The 15,870-nt window shown below is 42.1% G+C and overlaps 1 long non-coding RNA gene across 6 annotated transcripts in view; it reads right to left on the reverse strand.

Annotated features, from left to right (window-relative positions):
• Window positions 1–690: 690 nt before the first annotated feature.
• The window catches only part of LOC107975440 (uncharacterized), a 36,790-nt gene continuing 21,610 nt past the window's right edge, over window positions 691–15,870 (reverse strand). For 4 of the 6 annotated variants that reach the window (XR_010157658.1, XR_010157659.1, XR_010157662.1 and 1 more), the window contains 3 exons: window positions 6,064–6,179; window positions 4,380–4,873; window positions 691–2,502 (listed from right to left, as the gene is read on the reverse strand). This is a non-coding gene — a long non-coding RNA (uncharacterized LOC107975440). The remainder of the gene's footprint in view (window positions 2,503–4,379; window positions 4,874–6,063; window positions 6,180–15,870) is intronic. The other 2 variants (XR_010157663.1, XR_010157660.1) reach the window with 1 other exon arrangement.

A 15,870-nucleotide genomic window follows, 5' to 3' on the forward strand; every position in this document is an offset into this window, starting at 1 on the left:
CTTCATCTACTCAAATCATACACATCCCTCGGGTTCCATGCAAAGTTCCATCTCATTCATGAAACTCCCTGACCACTGGGATATCTGGCCCATGAACTTGAGCAAACTATTTCTTCTGCATCTCATTTGGCATTTGAGGAGGGACTGTTCTCTGACGTCTCCTGGTATGCCTCACAGAGTCAGTAAAGTGTTTCCAGACCTATAGGTACCACCCCATATTGTTAGCTCTTTGAGGATACATACTAGGTTATACTTTTCTAGTTCTCCACCCTGAGCACCCAAAAGGCAGATGGTAGGTACATCTCAGCTCCAAAGAGACTGCTGAAGATTGAATGAATTAATGACACACAGAGAAACTGACCCTGGTGACCAGCCTGGGCCAGTTCACTCACGTGACTGTGGGGGCTGGCAAGTACATAATTTTCAGGTTAGACTGGCAGGCTGGAGACCCAGGCCACAGGTAGCAGTGTTGCTGGGTTGCTGCATTCTTTACTGTGAGATTTAGAAAAACTGTCATTATCATTATCCTAATATTGTCAAAACTTGTAGGCAGCCTATTTGCTGTTTTTGGTTCTTATTGTTGGTGTGTTGTTATTCCTGTGGAAATCATAATTGTGCAGTGTTTTGATATCTATGAATTCAAAAACTTAAACAGAATATTAAGAACAAACTAATAATAAAGTGACAAACTTTGGATACCTTTTTAACATTGTTTCTAAATATTGTAAACATGAATCTTCTGGACCTCAGGGAACAAGGAAGCAATGATATTAATAATGAATCATAATCTGGAACACCTGATATTATACATAAACTATAACAACTGGAAATGCCTTTGCAACTGCATAAGAGTTAAGAAACAATAATTTGCACTTCTAAAATTTAAAAAATCCCCAATAACTTTTGACAAAACTCACAGATGGCTTATTATTGCTAGCAATGTAAATATTGGATGCAAATCATGCTCAAAAGCTGTGTGAATAGCCAAAAGTGCTAAGCACATTCTGTCAGTGCTCATAATTCAAGGAAAACATTAGCAAAATTCAAAGAAAAAAAACTTGAACAATATTAAGAACAGCTTTGTACAATAAAGTATTTGAAAAAAGCAACAAACAGTGGGAAAATGCCATCAGATGTTAGTATACAGTTTACCCAAATGTGTAATTAAATAGAGCATTTTACATCATTAAGTAGAGGCTTTTAAACAATTATACATAGTGCATATCATTGCAGTATAGATTAATGGTTCTGCTGGTTGCAAACCATATTCTACATAATAAGACAACTTTTGGAAAATTTATTAATCCAAGCAATAAATCATTATCAGTGAAGTGTCAACCATTTCACAAAATGTATTTAAGTTTTAGTTCCTTAAATACTAAATGTAAGACTTATAGGAAAATGGGTTTTTGTTGATCTGAGGAACTCAAACATACCAACCTTGCTCATCAGTGCCCAAGAAAAATAGCTTTAATGTGAGACAGTTGTATGATGGTACAGATAGTGCCAGTATATGCAACGAAGGAAGTTCAGGTTTCACCAAAATTTTGCAAAATTTCGGGGTTTAAAAATCTGTTTATCGCAGAAGTCACATTGACTGTCTCACATTTACTCTTCCTCGTGTCCTGATCCTGCTAACTTGTCCACATGGGCAACTACGAAGCTGGCACAACTATACTTCTTTGTTCACTTTGGTCACCACCATTTGTTCTGCTGTTGGGCTGCCCATGTGTAGGCAGGTTTCATGAAAATATCAGGTTCCCTAAGCAACATGAACTGGGAGGCTCAGAGAGGGATTTCTATAGTCACTGACTTACTGAGGGATTGACTCAAGATTCCCAGGCACTAGACAGAAGCAGTTGGGAAAGGAATCATTTCCTGATTGCCTGTGGGGGAAAAAGAAACTCTTTTTTGGATAGAACAGTCTGGATGGACTCTAACACAGTAAAAAGTGAAGGCAGTGCATTCTTCAGAAGGGCGGCAGATGGGGCACCACGCATCCCCACAGAGGGGCTGTCCTGCGGTCCTTGCAGGAGTTGCCAGGCTCCCAAAATCTCCTCCTGCTGCTATCCCCACCCTGCCTGAAAAGAGGTGAGGAGGATGATGGGGAGGGAGTCAAACAGACTCGGGATAGGAAGAGTGAGTGCCCTGGTAAAACCAATTACTTAGCTAAACCTTTGGCTAAAACTCTAGGAAGGGAGGCACAAAATGGAAAAGTGTGGGGGTTTTTTTGCTTATCTAGGTGAAGGTTTAAATTAACTTCAGCATGGGTAAAACTATTCTTTCCTTCTTTTTTCTCTCCCAGAGTTCTCACCACCTCCTCCCAAGCTAAATCCTTCATGTTGCAGGAGACAGAGAATCCCAGGTGAGACCCGGACTTTTTCTCCTCCCTCCCTTCCTTTTTTCACCGTGTTCAGGATAAATTATCTTGGTTTTGTTTCTGGAGGGAAAAGGGCAGAGAGGCCCTGACTTGAATCTCAATCACATTTCTGCACACAGTACCTGAGGAAACAGAATAGCAGAGGGGTGGGAACAATTAACATTGCTCTATGGGCTTTAGAATGGAGAAAAAATAATTCCCACTCTTTTTTCTTTTACCCAAATCCAACTTCAGTTTTCTCTCCAACTCTCTAAAACCACCACCAATACTATTATCATATCATGTGTAGCTACTTGGGGGGTGGTGAAAGGCTGAGTACGCATCATGTTCAGGTAGTAGGGTGTTAAACGAAATAGTTCCTCACAGCAATGCCCAAAGTCATCCTTGGTCACAATAAAGGAGAATAAAGGGAAAAAAGTATGATTACTGTATTAGATTGTGGGGTTGCAGGTGAGTTTTTTTTTTTTTTCCCTTTTAAAAATTATTTTGTTGTTATAATGATGATGTCAATTTTTAAAAAAATAAAAGAATGGAAAAAGTTGACTTGGGATTTCCATAATGCAAAGAAAAAAGCAAAACAAAAAAGAACAACAAAAAGGAAACAAAACAAAGATTTATATGTAATACCTAATTTAATCCCTTCATAACTCTGTGAAGTGGGTCAGTATCGACGGGTCAGCTTAACTAACAGATATTAGGAATGAGATCCAAAACAACCAGCCATGGTTGCACAGCTTGTGGAACCCAGGTTCTTTGACACTCAGCCCAGTGTTCCACCTGCAATGGCAACCTAAGTGAGGAGGGGGCCTCAGAGATGAGGTGGTCGACCCTTACAATGTTGATATTCTCCATGCTTTCTCAGAGCAAGTGGCTGAATCTCTTTCGTGACAGAGAACTCACCACCTACCAAGGCAGCCCATTTCATTAAGTCTAATTTTTAAAAAAGATACTTATGATGAGCACAATTCTGTGTCTCTCATACTCTATGGAAATGACCAATTTCTGACCTCTATGTCACAAAGAGTAAGTTTAATTCTTCACATAATAGCCCTCCAAATATTTGAAATCTCTAGTCATAGCCAGATATATTGCATCAAAATAAATGGCTATTTTCTGCAGGAGGGTTGGTCCAAATGTCCTAGCCTACCATTACCTGAAACAAGAAGTCCTCCCTATTTTTTGAAGAACTATATTTATTTGCTCAAATCATATTTATTAGGGGCCTGCTATCTGCCAGGCAGTGGGGATGCAGCGATACACAGGTCAAATAGGCATTTGGAGTGTGGAAGTGGGTGCCCACCCTAGTTGGGGAGCATCTCAGGATGTCCTCCTCAAGGAGATGACATGTCAACTGAGCCCAGAGGACAACAGGAGTTGACAGGGAAGAGTATTTCCTAGAGCGAGAAACTGGAGGCAGCTGTAGTGAGGTGCTGATGGGTTCTGGCCACCACCTGGACCACTCAGATTTGATGTTTCTCCACCCCCACTTAGTTGTGTGACCCCGGACAAGTTCCTCACCCACTACGTGCTTTAGAACCCTCACTGTGAAATGGGAGATGTGAGAGGAATGTTGTGAGGATTGTTTGAGTGAATACATGCAAAGGACTTAGGACAAGCCTGGCACATAGTTAATGCTCAATCAATGTTTGCTCTCGCAACTGGAGGGAAACAAGGCAGTGGGCAGGAAGGGGGAGTGCGCAGACAGTTCCTGCTAAGCCTTGTAAGTTACCCATGGCCCAGCACTGTAACCAGAGAAGTGAGGATGCGACTTCCACTTTGAGAAAGGCCTCTGGCTGCAGCATGTAGAGGAATGCGAGGGGATTAGAATGTGTGTGCACGGACTAGGTGGGAGCTAACTGCAGGGCCAGCATCTGTGGCACAGATTATCTCTCTTCATCCTGAACCCCTCCCTCTTCCCGTCTCGAATCCTTTTCCCACTCCTGACCACATCCTCCACCTGTCAGAAAGTCACAGTTAAGGAAGAGATTTCCGAGCACACCTTGGACAGAAGTCATGATGATGGGGCCCATGACTGGCAACCTGCTGGGAGAGGTGGCCTGCAGTGTGTCTGGAGTACACGGGGGACCCTGAGAGCATCTTCTGTGTCTGTGGCCCCTGGCAGGCCTGCATCACTTGGTGCTGTGCCACTATCAGATCCACCACGGGAGCCATGTGCTGTTTATTCCACAAGGAGCCCTTTCAACAGGGAGACATCAGGCCCAACTGGATTCTAGCCACCTTGGTCTCCAGTCTCCTACTCTCAAGCCCATGAGTGACAATTCAGCACAGGAAATTTGGTTCTGTGAGCAGCATCTATTGGCAGGATGACCAGCAATTCTTGTGTGTGGTTTGCAAAGATCTTAACGGAGCACAAATGTTACTTAGTGCTGCAGAAGGAGAACAATGCTAGGTTCCACAAGGTAGTCTGTCCTTTTGCTGTCTTGTCTACACCAGAGAATCTTTGGTTGACTTGCTTTAATATTGGCTTCAGTCCTATTACAAAACAACAACAAATTATTGTATTCTAAACACAGTTCTAAATGCAACAATAGTTTATCTTTTAATCCTGGATTATACAGTTTACAATTACTTGCAAATGCATAGTACCTCAATCCAAAAAACCTCAGGCATCCAGGCATCACAATTTCTCTATCTGCATGACACAGAAACTTCCATGTCACTAGAGGATTTCACAATCCATATATGAATCCCCTGAAGACTTCTTGGTGTGAAGGAAACATCACTGGACACAACACTGAAAATGGCAATAGTCCAGGCATGGTGGTTCATGCCTGTAATCCCAGCACTTTGGGAGGCTTAGGCGGGTAGATCACCTGAGGTCAGGAGTTTGAGACTAGCCTGGCCAACACGGTGAAACCCCGTTTCTATTAAAAATACAAAAATTAGCCAGGTGTGGTGGTGCATGCCTGTAGTCCCAGCTACCAGCGAGGCTGAGGCAGGAGAATCACTTGAACCCCGGAGGCTGAGGTTGTGGTGAGCTGAGATCACGCCACTGCACTCCAGCCTGGGCAACAGAACGAGACTCCGTCTCAAAAAAAAAAAAAAAGGCAACAAAAGCCCTGGATAGATAGGGTTTTTTTAGGTGAGCTATAACATCTGGGCAAATAAAAACACTATGTTATTCCTAGAAAAATTATAGAAATCTAACTTAACCTTGTCAACATGGGGATTAATGAATATCTTATTAGTTTGCTAACTATCTTATTTAGCAAACTAAAGGAACAATAATGTAACTGCACCTCAGGTGCAACTGGAACCAGGGATTTGAATGCAACTAAGACTTTCCATCTTTTATTTTCTCTTCTCTAGATTAGCTCAATTTTTTGCAACACATTTCCTGTATGAACTATAACTATAGCCATTTCTACATTAATACCTCTTGTCAGCAAAGCAAGACAGAGGTATTCTCTGGTCATGAAGAAAATTCCAGAAAAGAGCTCTGAATCAAAGGCCAAAATCCTGGCATATCTGGTGCTGTGCAGAGCTGAGAGACTGGCTGAAGAGTGTGCCAGCAGTAAGCTATCCTAGGCATAGGGCCTGACTAGAAATCAAAGACCCTAATGTAGCAGTATTGCATCATCTATAGCCTAGATTATGCTGCAATGATATACAACTCCCGTATCTCACTGGTATAAACCAAAAAGATTTCTTTTACATGCTACCTGTTCATCAGGAGTTGCTGAGGGGGTCACTTGGAGTCACTTGGAGATCCAGGCTCGCCAAGCAGCCACTGTCTTCAGCACCAGCTAATGCCCTGCTAGTGGGCAAAGAGGGAGCTCTGGAAGAACATAAACCAGCAGTTAAATTCCCAGTCCAGAAGAAATACATATCACCCCTACTAACACCTCATTACAGGGCACAGATGATGACAATAATGACCGCTCAGGCTTAAGGACCCTTCAACTCTGAGAGAGGGTATCTAGTGGTCACCTAGCTACTATCCTGTCTTTCCCTCAGGCAGAAGTGGGTGTGGTTTCCAACACCCCCAGCTGTGTCCCAGTCCGTGACAACAAAATCTTTGTAATCTAAAGTTTGAAGCATTTCAGAGGTCAGAAGGGTGTTTGCTGTTAAGACTCTTGCTCTCACTTCTACCTGACAAGAAAGAAGAATTTGTATAGACTGTTAGACATGTTACTATTTTTTGAAAGCACTAGGTATTTGGGACAAGGTCAACATGTTTCCCTATCAGAAATCACTCATAGATATGTTCTTTGAGGTCAGGAATTCTATGAAATAAAAATAAAGAAAATTATTGAGCCTCTCTTGGATGCCAGCACCATGCTCAGTGCTTTCATTTTTTTCAGTATACTCACATTACTGATTATCCTTCATTTTACTTATGATCAAAGCAAGAGTTGAAGGAATGTCCTTGGTTCAAGGCTACACCCTAGGAGACACAGTCAGAATTTAAATCCAGCTTTCTTTCATTTGAAAGACTGTGCTCTGTGCTGGACCACACTGTACAGTTTTTAAAGTGATCTAACAACGACAGCATCCATCAGTGAACTTTGAGTCTACCAAACAGAAATTGCTCTTAATGGGTTCATCTAATGGCAGGGCCGGCTCAAGGCAAAATTTTTTGCCCCCATCCCTCTTTTTCATTCGACACGATTTTGCTGTATCATCCAGGCTGGACTGCAGTGGCGTGGTCACAGCTCACTGCAGCCTCAAACTCCTGGCTCAAATGATCCTCCCTCCTTATCTTCCTGAGTAGCTGGGACTATGGGCGCATGCCACCATACCTGCTAATGTTTAAAATTTTTGTAAAGATGGGGTCTCACTATGTTCCCTAAGATGGTCTCAAATTCCTGGCCTCAAGCAATCCTCCTGCCGCAAATCTCCTGAAGTGCTGGGATTATAGGTAGAAGCCACAATGCCCAGTCCCCTTCTCCCTGATTAAAAATATTTTTTTTAATTTTTTTTCACTATTCAACTTCCATTTTAGGTTCAAGGGGTACATGTGTAGGTTCGTTATATGGGTAAATTACAATGTTGTGGGGGTTGTGTATACAGATAATTTTGTCGCCCAGGTAATCAGCATAATACCCAAAAGGTAGTTTTTCAGTCTTCACCCTCCTTTCACCCTCCACCCTCAAGTAGGTCCTGGTGTCTGTTGCTCCCTTGTGTCCATGTGTACTCAATGTTTAGCTCCCATTTAAAAGTGACAACATACAGTATTTGGTTTTCTGTTCCTGCATTAGTTGTCTTAAGGTAATGGCCTCCAGCTCCATCCATGTTGCTGCAAAGGACATTATCTCTTTTTTTTTTTTTTTTTTTTTTTTGAGACGGAGTCTCGCTCTGTCGCCCAGGCTGGAGTGCAGTGGCGCGATCTCGGCTCACTGCAGGCTCCGCCCCCCGGGGTTTACGCCATTCTCCTGCCTCAGCCTCCCGAATAGCTGGGACTACAGGCGCCCGCCACGTCGCCCGGCTAATTTTTTTGTATTTTTAGTAGAGACGGGGTTTCACCGTGTTAGCCAAGATGGTCTCGATCTCCTGACCTCGTGATCCGCCCGCCTCGGCCTCCCAAAGTGCTGGGATTACAGGCGTGAGCCACCGCGCCCGGCCATCTCATTCTTTATGGTTGTGTAGTATTCTATTCCACGATGTATATGTAAATTTTCTTTTCTTTTTTTTTTTTTTTTAGACAGAGTGTCGCCCTGTCGCCTAGGCTGGAGTGCAATGGCGCGATCTCGGCTCACTGCAACCTCTGCTTCCCAGGTTCAAACGACTCTCCTTCCTTGAGTAGCTGGGATTACAGGCACCTGCCACCATGTCCAGCTAATTTTTGTATTTTTAGTAGAGACAAGGTTTCACCATGTTGGCCAGGCTGGTCTGAAACTCCTGACCTCGCCAAACTCCACCCGAATCGGTCTCCCAAAGTGCTAGGATTACAGGCGTGAGCCACCAAACCTGGGCATCTAGGTTGATTCCGTATCTTTGCCATTGCGAATAGTGCCACAGTGAACATACATGTGCGTGTGTCTTTACGTAGAACTATTTATACTCCTTTCGGGATATACCCAGTAAAGGGATTGCTGGGTTAAACGGTAGTTTTAAGTTCTCTGAGAAATTTCCAGACTGCTTTCCACAATGGCTGAACTAATTTACATTCCCATTTGCAGTGTATAAGCGTTCTCTTTTTTCTGCAACCTCATCAGCATCAGTTAGTTTTTGACTTTTTTAATAATAGCCTTTCTGACTGGTGTGAGATGGTATCTCATTGTGGTTTTGATTTGCATTCCTCTAATTAGGGATATTAAGCATTTTTTTCTTATGTTTCTTTTGAAAAGTGTTCATGTCCTTTGCCCATTTTTTAATGGGGTTCTTTTTTGCTTACTAAGTTCCTTATAGATTCTGGTTATTAAATCTTTGTCAGATGCACAGTTTGCAGATATTTTCTCCCATTCTGTAGGCTGTTTACTCTGTTGACAGTTCCATTTTCTGTGCAGAAGTTCTTTAGTTTAATTAAGGCTTACTTGGCAATTTTTGGTTTTGTTGCAGTTGCTTTTGGAGTCTTCATCATGAAGTCTTTGCCAGGGCTGATGCTCAAAATGGTATTTCCTAGGTTTTCTTCTAGTATTTTCATAGTTTTAGGTTTTACATTTAAGTCTTTAATCCACTTTGATTTTTATATATGGCAAAAGATAGGGGTTCAGTGTCATTCTTCTGCCTATGGCTATCCAGTTATCCCAGCACCATTTATTGAATAGGGAGTTCTTTCCCCATTGCTTGTTATTGTCAATTTTGTCAAAGATCAGATGGTTTTAGGTATGTGGCTTTATTTCTGAGTTCTCTAATCTGCTCCATTAGTCTATGTGTCTGTTTTTGTACCAGTGCCATGCTGTCTTAGTTATTGTAACCTCATAATTTGAAGACAGGTAGTATGATGCCTCCAGCTTTGTTCTTTTTGCTTAGGATTGCTTTGGCTATTTGGGCTCCTTCTTGGTTCCATATGAATTTTTGAATGTTTTTTTCCTGTGAAAAATGTCATTGGTAGTTTGACACTGAATCTGTAAATTGCTTTGACTAGTATGGCAGTTTTAACAATATTAATTCTTCCTATCCAGGAGCATGGAATGTTTTCCCATTTGTGTAATCTGATTTCTTTGTGCAGTGTCTTGTAAAATTCTCATTGTAGAGACTGTTTACCTCTTTGGCTAGCTGTATTCCTAGGTATTTTATTCTTCGTGAGGCTACTGTGAATGAAACTGCATTCTTCACTTGGTTCTCGGTTTAGATGTTATTGGTGTATAGAAATGCTACTGATTTTTGTAAACTTATTTTGTATCCTGAAACTCTGCTGAAGTTCTTTTTCAGATCTAGAAGCCCTCAGAAGAGACCATGGAGTTTTCTAGGTATAGAATCATTATCTATGAAGAGAGATAATTTGACTTCCTCTCTTCCTATTTGGATGCCTTTTATTTCTTTCTCTCACCTGACTGCTCCAAACAGAACTTCCAGTACTATGTTGAATAGGAGTAGTGAGAGTGGGCATCCTTGTCTTGTTCCAGTTCCTAAATAGAATACTTCTAGCTTTTGCCAATTCAGTATTATGTTGGCTTTGGGTTTGTCAGAGATAGCTTTTATTATTTTGAGGACTATAACTTCAAACTTAGTTTGTTGAGGGTTTTTAACATGAATGTTGAATTTTACCAAAAGCCTTTTCTGCATCTATTAAGGTATCATGTGGTTTTTGTTTTTAGTTCTCTTTATGTGATGAATCATATTTATTGATTTGGGTAAGTTGAGCCAACTCTGCACTCCAGGGATAAAGCCTACTTGATCACGATGGATTAGCTTTTTGGTGTGTTGCTGGATTTCATTTGATAGTATTTTGTCGAGGATTTTTGCATATATGTTCATCAGGGATATTGGCCTGAAGTTCTTTTTTTCTGTTGTGTCTCTGCCAGGTTCCGGTATCAGAATGATGCTGGTCTCACAGACTGAGTTAGGGAGGCTTCCCTCTTTCTCAATTTTTTGGAATAGTTTCGGTAGGAATGATACCAGCTCTTCTTTATATGTCTGGTAGAATTTGGCTGTGAATCCATCTGGTCCAGGACTTTTTCTGGTTAGTAGGCTTTTTATTACTGATTCAATTTTGGAACTTGTTATTGGTCTGTTTGGGGTTTCAATTTCTGGTTCAATCTTGGGAGGTTGTATGTTCCCAGGAATTTATCCATTCTTCTAGGTTTTCTAGTTTGTGTGCAGAAGTGTTCATAATAGTCTCCAAGCGGTTTTTGTATTTTTGTGTGGTCAGTGACAACGTCCCATTTGTCATTCCTGATTGTGTTTATTTAGATTATCTCCCCCCTCCTTTTTTTATTAGTCTAGTTAGTGCCTATCAACCTTATTTATTCTTTCAAAGAACCAACTGTTGCTTTCTTTGATCTTTTGTATGGTTTTTCTCATCTCCATTTTGTTCAGTTCAGCTCTGATTTTGGGTATTCTCTTCTGCTAGCTTTGGGGTTGGTTTGCTCTTGTTTATTTAGTTCCTCTAGATGTGATGTTAGGTTGAGATCTATCTTTTTGATGTGGGCATTTAGCACTATAGTTTTCCCTTAACACTGCTTTAGCTGTGTCCCAAAGATTCTGGTATGTTTTTATCTTTGTTTTCATTAGTTGTAAACAATTTCTTGATTTCTGCCTTAATTTCTCTTTGTTTACCCAAGTCATTCAGGAGTAGATTAATTTCCACTTAATTATATGGTTTTGAGAGATCTTCTTGGTATTTATTTTTATGGCACTGTGGTCCAAGAGTGTGGTTGGTATTTCAGGGTTTTTTTTGTTTTTTTGAGATGAGTCTCACTCTGTCAACCAGACTGGAGTGCAATGGCGTGATCTCAGCTCACTGCAACCTCCTCCTCCTCCCAGGTTCAAGCAATTCTCGTGACTCAACCTCCGAAGTAGCTGGGATTACAGGCGCATGCCACCATGCACGGCTAATTTTTATATTTTTTAGTAGAGACGGGTTTTCGCCATGTTGGCCAGGCTGGTCTCAAACTCTTGACCTCAAGTGATTTGCCCACCTCAGCCTTCCAAAGTGTTGGGATTACAGGTGTGAGCCACTACACCTGGCTGGTATTTCAGGTTTCTTGAATTTGTTGAGAATTGCTTTCTGGCCAATAAAGCAATTGTGGTCAATTTTAAGAGTATGTACCATGTGCAGCTGAAAAGAATGTATATTCTGTTTTTGTTGGACAGAGAGTGCTGTTTTTTGTTTTCCATTTGCTTGATAGATCTTTCTCCATCCCTTACTTTGAGGCTATTGGTGTCCCTGCATATGAGATGGGTCTCTTGAAAACATACAGTTGGGTCTTGCTTCTCTGTCCAACTTGCCACTCTCTGCCTATTATTTGAGGCACTTAGCTCATTTACATTCAAGGTTAATATTGATATGTGCAGATTTGATCCTATCATCATGTTGTTATTTGGCTGTTATGTAGACTTCATTGTTTACTTGCTTTATAGTGTCAATGGTCTATGTACTCGAGTATATTTTTGTGATGGCCAGTATTGGTCTGTACATCTCAGGGTGGCTTAAAGCACTAGGAGAAAGCATGCAAAACAGCCCAAGGTGAAGCTCACTTGGCAGCTGAGAGTGAGTTCACACCTTGTACTCTAAAATGAGGAGGTGCTCTTTTCTTCTCACTCTAATTAAAGAAGGCTGAGAAGCCCTTCAGCACTTCACTGTGCCCCCCGCTGCCCTGCACCTCCCCCCTACTTTGTGGTAGATTCCTGGCACTTGAACTCTCTACAGGCCCAGGAGAGAACAGCTTTCTTGAGGTCCTAAGGATACCTGAGAATCATTCTCAGAGTTAATGGAATCTTCTGTATTTTCTGTGGATTTTGATTATCTACTTTTTTTCTAACTTCTGTGAGATTAGAGAATTGGAAGCCTGTCATATCACTGGAACTCAGTTAAAATGTAGTGTCTTCTCCAATATTGTCCAACTAGAAGATGTGGGAATCCCACCTGATATAAGAACTAAGAAATATGACTACAAACAAACTAAAGGGAAAATAAGAGAAGAACTTAAAGAATATTTGGGAGTTTTAGGGAGGTCATAACTGTAATGAGCTAATGTCATCCATATGTCCAAGGGAAAGTGAATCTGAATTTACAGGGCAACTTCCGTGGGCCAGGTTCCTTCACACATAATTTCAAGTCATGCTAAAATGAATGCATCCAAGGAAAATTTTATCATACATAACTTATGATAAGGAAACTTATGCGTAGGAAGATTAATTAGGAGGTTAAGGTCACCAAGCCTCTAGACTGTTTCGCCAGGACCCAACCCAGGTCTGGCTTCTGTTTGGTTTTGGAGTATGTGTTATCCCCACTCCATCATGCTGCCTCTCCAACCTGCAGCCCAGTGCCCAGGGGACAGGGGTCAGGCCAAGATCAGAAGGGACACTAACACCAACAGGCCTGGCGAGGTGGGAAGTACAGGGAAGGGGTGACTCCAGCTTACTCTTCTCTCCCTCCCAGAGGGACCATCAGGGTCATTGGCACTGTTGGGTGATAGAAGTTGTAAATACGGGGTAAGGGACATGGATGACACCATCTCCATATGTGTATGTGATAGAGTGGCAGGCCAGAAGTTAACAGCCACATCCAGGGAGCCAAGGATATAGTTCCCAGTAACAGGGCTTGCGTTCTGCTCTCAGGGCTGATGAAAGAGGATGGAAGTTGTATTCTCTGTTCCTCTACTTCAATAGAAAGTAAGCTAAAAGGAGAAATTGGGAGACAGAGGTTTACAAAAGGAAATTTATAATGGGGTCATATCAAGATAATTCAAGAGGGAAAATTAGACAAGGTGGCTCCTTCCCTGAATTGGTGACACAACACTAATCACTGTCCCCACAGAGTGGCTGGGCCTGACCCCAACTACAGGAGCTCAGCTGTCTCTACCCTCTGAGGGTAGACAGGAAGCAGTGATCATGCTACTGCAGCCTAATGACTTGAGATTAGAATTGGCCATTGCCCCACTGCAGGGTGTGTGCCCAGCACACTTTGACAGCTTCCTTCTCTGTTCAGTCTTGAGAAAAAAATAACACTAAATAAGGAAGGTGAAGCTACAGAAAGTCCTGACTGTCAGAAAATGTTAACATTCAGGGCGAGGAAAGACTTTAGAAATCATTCCAAATTTCATGAGGGTAAATCAACTGTAAGGGCCATTAAGGTTGGCAAGTGGCAGAACATGGATGCAAACCTAGGGCCCTTCACTCCTCCTCCAGTGCACTTTCCACCATGCCAGGAGGAAGGGTAAAGAGTAAAGGTGCCAGGGGAAGGGCTGAGGCTTGTCTCCTTCCACTTCTTTTCCTCACAGAAAATGAAGGATACAAATGGAGCCGAAAATTTAGGCCGCTGGAAGCTACAGGTCTGTTTCAGATGGATCTATTCTTTTTCCTGGGTTCAGTGAAGTTATTTGGCCATAAAGCCCTAAGCCATGTATGATCATAACATTTTAAGAAATAGAAGCCAGGTATCAGAAGGTTCCGTTTTCTCTATAAATAGTTCAAAGTATCTCAATGAAGTTTAGGTATCCAAAAAAAAAATACCCCAACTTTTAAGAGCATTAAGTATTATGAGTAATAAAGTAAATACTTACAGCAATGGGGGTTTCAGGACAATTTACCTCTTGAACATAAGTAGATATGCTCAAGAAAGCTATCCCAAGGACAGGGTTGCATGCACAAAGAGATGAGACCAAGTTAAGTTCCACAGTCAAAACAGACATCCCTATTTCCTTCCTAGTAGCATCTGTACAGCATAAATAGGTATTTGTGAATGAAGTCATGAAAAGATCCTCAAAGGTCTGTGTTAGAGCAACTGTGGTTAAAATACGAGAGTAGGAAAAGTGAGATTCTCCAGTTAAGTTACTAATAATTCAGACTTAAGACTTTTTAGAAAGATGATCATCTTTTATTTCTTTCAGGAGCCATGGCTATCAACCTGGAGAGAGGCCAAAAGACACCTAGGCTTTTTGTAAACCAAAGATTGAGGTATCCACATCAGTCAGCAGTGGCTTCTGCAGCAGCAGCCACAGAAAGTGAGTAATGGAAACAAAAGGATAGAGATATACAGGAAGTCCTCTTTCCTCACCTGGAGAAGAAAGAAGACAGCAAAAAAAATTAGGTCAACCCCACAATCAAGGTAGAGCTGCTCTAAAATCTGAGGTAGCCAATGACCAACACAAACCACCTCACCTTTCTGAGACTCAGCTCTCCTGTAAAGGAGAAACCACACTGACCCTGGATCAAAATCCCCAGACAGTAGAAGTGACCTTGGATTTCAAGAAGGAGCAAATTACCTCTGCTAATGCAGATAAAGATGCCACCATTTTTGGTTTTCAGGATTTCACAGGGAAAATAGTCCCATTCTTTGGCCTCTATTAGCCAGAGGCCCAGATGACCCTGTGTCCCTGAGATAGGACATGGCTTTCCCATGGCCTCTTATGAGAACCTGCCCAGCAATAAGTGTTTTTGTTGTTGTTGTTTGTTTTTTAGACAGTTTCACTCTTGTTGCCCAGGCTGGAGTGCAATGATGCGATCTCAGCTCACTGCAACCTCCACCTCCTGGGTTCAAGTGATTCTCCTGTCTTAGCCTCCTGAGTAGCTGGAATTATAGGCGGCCCCACCACGCCCAGCTAATTTTGTATTTTTAGTAGAGATGGGGTTTCACCATGTTGGCCAGGCTGGTCTTGAACTCCTGACCTCAGGTGATCTGCCCACCTTTGCCTCCCAAAGTGCTGGGATTTCAGGCATGAGCCACTGTGCCCGGCCACAATAAGTTTTTAATTACCAGAGTCAGTGGTTCCTGTCATTGATTGAGCTTACTGACTGGACAATGAGAGGGTCATATGTGGCTGTCTCCAGCCATTACATTAAGGTGACACTTGAGCATGACATGAGGTCTGCATTCTCTACAATCAACTGGATCTGTCCCACTGCTTCCCACCAGGAGCAGAAGCATGCTTGTGCCAGTTCCTAAATATCATCATTTCATTTTCAGCCCACAGCCCTCCCCTGCTCAGATTTCCCACCATCTAAGGCAGCAATCCTCAAATGCTAGTGTGCAGAAGGATCTAAGGCACTTGCCGAAAATGTAGATTCCTGCACCAACCCCAGAGAACCAGAAGCAATCCCTCTAGGGTACAGCTTGAGAATTTGCTTTGAAAAAAGATCTTACATGTTTTTGGATAACACTTAAAGATGGTCCTAGAACAGTGCTTCTGGAAATTTTAATACGTAAGCAAGTTAAGAGCAGCTTGTTAAAATGCAGACGTTTAAAAACTTGGTGCGGGCCTGAAATTCTGCACTCATATGTTCTCCCAGAGAAGCTAAAGCTGCTGGTCCTTTTGGCCACACTTTGAGTCACCAGAACCCAAAGGATTTCCGGCCTGTATCTGGGCCCAAGAGAGCAAAAGTGTCACAAACACACACAGTTTTAACCTTCCCTGATTCTC

This window comes from Pan troglodytes, chromosome 5 (genome assembly GCF_028858775.2).
Source record: "Pan troglodytes isolate AG18354 chromosome 5, NHGRI_mPanTro3-v2.0_pri, whole genome shotgun sequence".
Classification (NCBI taxonomy): Eukaryota; Metazoa; Chordata; class Mammalia; order Primates; family Hominidae; genus Pan; species Pan troglodytes.